The 4,774-nt window shown below is 34.9% G+C and overlaps 1 non-coding gene across 1 annotated transcript; it reads left to right on the forward strand.

Annotated features, from left to right (window-relative positions):
* Positions 1–611: 611 nt before the first annotated feature.
* On the forward strand, positions 612–718 carry LOC125592162. Its single transcript, XR_007328010.1, has one exon. It is a non-coding gene; the product is annotated as a small nucleolar RNA R71 (small nucleolar RNA).
* Positions 719–4,774: the final 4,056 nt, after the last annotated feature.

Genomic DNA, 4,774 nt, shown 5'->3' on the forward strand with positions numbered 1-4,774 from the left:
TAGGATTTTTATCAGTTCTTTGAGGGAGCGTCTCTTGTTGCCTCTTGACACTCTCAACAGTTTGAGCAAGCTGAACATCGATCTTTCTTATATGGATCGCAAGATTGTCATACTTGTTATTCAGCTCAGTGAACATGTTGCCCATCTTGGTGTTTATTTCCGTGGTTACCTGATTCAACGCCTTGGCCTGAACCTTCTGACCCTGCAACAGCTGTTGCATCATCATACCCAGACCCTTCAGCTCATCTGGTTGACTGTTCCCGTTAGCTGGAACAGCTTGCTGATTGCTCTGCGGTTGTCGCTTGTTCTGGTTCTGAATATGCCCGGCCGTAGCTTGCTCCATGTTGAAGACGTGCCCTTGGTTGTTTTTCAGTAGCTGATCAACCTTGGCAGTCAGCTCATCTATTTTCTGGGTGTCAGAACTGTTCCCTTTCTTGGAGCAATCACTCTCCTCTTTCTTATTAGATGAGCTAGCAGCCATGTTCTCAATCAGCTTAAACGCTCCATCAGTGGGTTGAGTCATGAAGTCTCCATTGCTCGCAGAGTTTAGAGCACCTTGGTATTTCCAGTCCACTCCATCATAGAAAATGTCCAGGAGGTAATCATCATCAAATCCATGGTGAGGACATTCTCTGCGATAGTCATTGAAGCGCTCACATGTGTCGCAGAAAGGCTCATCAGTGAGCTGTCTGAAGGAGGTGATCTTGTTCCTCAATGCAGCTGTTCTCGCCTTAGAGTAGAAATGGCTGAGGAACGCTGATCGGACCTGTTCCCATGAAGTGAGAAAGCCGGTAGGGAGAGAGTTCAACCACCGTGCAGCTTTTCCATCAAGAGAGAATGGGAATAACATGCACGTGATGTAGTCTGGTGGAACACCATTCACGCGAGTGAAACTACAGACTTTTTCGAAGCTCTCAATATGCTCCATTGGAATTTCTGTAGAGAGACCAGAGAACACCTTTCTCTGTACTAGACCAATCAAAGCAGGCTTGATCTCGAAGTCCTGCCTGGTGCAGAGTGGAGGAACAATGGCAGAGCGCGTAGTAGGGATGTTACGCGGAAGGTTTCTCTGCCCGATTGGAACAGTCTGCGCCTGTTGTTCCTGCTGCGCGAGAGCAGCCTGTTCAGCAGCATCCTGCTGAGCTTGGATGGTCTGCTGCATTTGTTGCATCTGCTGCTGCATGAGTGCCATAGCCGCAGCGAGATCATCCTGATTGGCGTGATCACCCATAGTGGTGTCAGTTTGCCTTGGTTGTTGACGGTTCTGATGTTCTAATCTCGCTAGTTCTTCGTTGGTGAGCTGATGCAATGGTTGGTCCTTGTGCGTTGCTCCGAGTATGTCTACTGGTCATGCACCTGGATCATTAGCTGTGACAAAGAAACAGAGGCGAGTTAGATATCTTAGACTTAAAATGAAACTAAAAAGTAGAGGTAAAAAAAAAATCTGGTCCCCGGCAACGGCGCCAAATTGATATTACGTGTATACGCACACCAATTAACCTAATGTGCACACTACTACAATCGAATGGTATGTCGATGTAGCACTTTAGGATCGAATCCATAGAGACCAACTATTACACTTTATCTTTATGGGATCAATATCAAGCTAAAACAATATGGGGGTTTAAAGATTTGAGGGTTTCGTGAGAAACAAGTAAACAAGATTAGTTAAAGTATTCAGATAACTAAAATGCTAGCCTAGGGTGGTTTGATCGGGTGTTAAGCAAGTGTGAGCCAAACAATTATTCAAGTTTAATTAAGAGCAAGTCTAGAACTCGGATCACTCAAGTAGAACAGTCCACTGTCGTGGTACTGCTCCCTATGCTGATCGATCTTGATACCTAAACTCTCGTTTGGATCAAGATGCGACATTAAGCAATAGAGGTCAAGTCCGATATGTTCACAAAACACTCTAACATCTACTTTCGCTGGTTAGGGACGTAATGCTCATTCAATACATGTCAAGCTATCTCCTAAGCGGTTAGCTAGGCGATAAACTTAGGATCTAACATCAAGTGATCATATTAATGGAAGCCTTAAGAATAGTATGGATGAAGAATAATCAAGAATAGCTTATCTATGTTTAGCTCATATTTCAACACCCTAAAAACCCTAGGCATGCTAGATCACTACTCAATCATGATGCAAGCAATCAAAGACATAGATCCTGAATGAAACTGCATAATAAAAGAGATAGGAAGAGGGTTCAGGATAATGTTCTCTATGGTGAGAGAGATGGAGCCTTCTCCCTTTACAATCCAAAAGCACAAAAGTCTCCAATGGTTTTCTTCTGTCTAGAATAGTGTAGAATGATAAAGAGAAACAGAAAATATGATATATCAAAGCCACAGGCGGCTGGGAGAGAAAATAGGGATAATTAGGGCAAATCCCGTAATGATTGTAGTTTCCTTAAAAGTCTCTGCCGCTGGAACACTCACTCGGAACAGTCACTCGGGTTGCTCCGCTATCTGACTGTTCTGCGTGAAAACCACCAAATTGCATTGTTTTCTGCCTCTTTTGTTCCAGCTGGTCCATCTCCCATCCAATGCAACTCCAGACCTGTAATGACTCCAAAAGGACTAGAAAGACTCGATAAAGACTTGAAAACCAATTTAAAAGCATATATACAAGATGTATAAAACACCATATATCATCTAGTCATCCACATGTTGTCTTACTCGTCTCCATGCCATTGAAATACAAGATCAATACCACCTATCTAATCTTAGTAAAGTCTTTGATACCAACCAACAGAGTCAAAGTATGGATAGCATATAAATAATGTTAAATTCTGAGGATGCCTTCTAAATAGGGGTGAGCATATCGGTTTAGTTTTGGTTTGATTTGGTTAATTTTGGTTTTATAAAACTCAACCCAATCAAAACCGAAGTAGCTTTGGTTTGGGTTTAGTTTGGTTCGGTTTAGTTCAGTTTGGTTTAGATTTAGTTCGGTTCACTTTATGGTTTGGTTTGGTTCGGTTCGATGTAGTTCGGTTTGGTTATAAAATATGTTGGTATTAGTCTGATTAAAAAATAATCAACTTATAAAAAGTAGGGGTGGAATATAAACTTTGTTAGCTAAAAAATCCAATACTAAAACAATGTATTTAAAAACTAAAAGTACGAATATTAAGTTTATCTATCGTATAAAATATGGTCTAACTAAAAAGAGCTCTTCACTAAAATCTAAAGCAAAAAAAAAAACTAAAAACCCAATTTGACTATAGAAAATTCCAGACGTTTGTCTCATGCCACTGAGAAATAATCTGCAACAAGACTTTAATATGCTTACAGTTTTTAGGTTTCGTTTTAATACATTCTTTAGGTATTACGTATTAGGATTAGAATTATAGAATATATATAATAATATTATTTGCAGCATATTTGGGAACTTAAAAAATATAAAAGGTACGAAAAAAAAACGGAACTTAAACTAAAACATTTCACAATATGTTAATATACATATATCTATTATTTATTAATAGATAATATATTGGGTTATCGGTTTGGCTCGGTTAAAACCAAACCAAACCAAACAATTTGGGTTGAGTAGAACATGATTGGGTTATGTAAACAACATGATTTGGTTTGGTTCGGTTCGTTTTTTTTGCCCACCCGTACTTCTATCAAAGCCTTTTTAAGTTTGTCGAATACTGAAAAATGCTTAGAAGTAGGATTCAAGAGTTTATTGCAAAGTTTTTATAAGTTTTATAAATTAAAATCAAGGTATCAAATAACAAAAGAGTAACTTCATATTTATAAGTTCACATATGAGACTTATAATCCTAATAGAATTTGCAAAGTAAGTAAAAGCAAACCCAAAAAGTAAGTAATAGGAAATTAAGAAGAAAATGAAAACATCAAAAAATCTCTATAATATTATTTAAAAACTTAGTTTCCTTCGTGACACGCTCATCTTAACTCTCACAATGGTTTATTACACTCATACCCTTAATGAAATTAAAATATTATTTTTGATTGCCATTAATAACAATTATTTATGTTTCTTTTTTATTAATAAAATTATGATTAATTTTTAATGTAATTTTCCTTTTTTCACTAAAGCACATAAATAATAAAAAGGAAATATTTGTAAAATATAAACATAGATTTTTACATAAAACAAATTTAGTTTTATTATTTTTATGTAACCCACAACAACAAAAATAAAAAATAACTTTAAATTTTATAAATATATACTTATAAATATATAAACATAACTTCAGAAAAAAAAATTAAAAAGGGAATAATTCAGATATTATTTTCTAAAAGATAATAATATTCTTAATCTAATAATTATTAAGAAAATAATTTTAAACAACAAAGATTATTATTTAATATCTTATATTTTTCAAAAATGATTATATCTTATTATTATTTCAAAACTAAATAAATATTTAAAACTTTCAGGCTGTAACAAAATAAATAATATTTTGTATTTATCAATATACTTTTGATTGAATGATTAGAATTTTTATAACAAAATTTATCAACATATAATTTTATCGAAAACAGCATATATCAAATTATACATAATCTTACAAAATATATTTTTATCCTGAGAGAGTAAGTAAACAAAATCTAACTTAACAAGATGTTCTTATTTTAGTTTAATTGTAACCAAAAAATTGTGATCATAATTTTGATACAATCCAGTATAATAAAATAGGAATAACCAACCATTCGTAATATGAAAAATCAAATCAAAAAATTATTTTTATTTAGCACGTAACAGTGTTTAAATAAGTGTGTATAAAATTTTTAAGTATTAAAAT

Source organism: Brassica napus, chromosome C8 (assembly GCF_020379485.1).
Source record: "Brassica napus cultivar Da-Ae chromosome C8, Da-Ae, whole genome shotgun sequence".
Classification (NCBI taxonomy): domain Eukaryota; kingdom Viridiplantae; phylum Streptophyta; class Magnoliopsida; order Brassicales; family Brassicaceae; genus Brassica; species Brassica napus.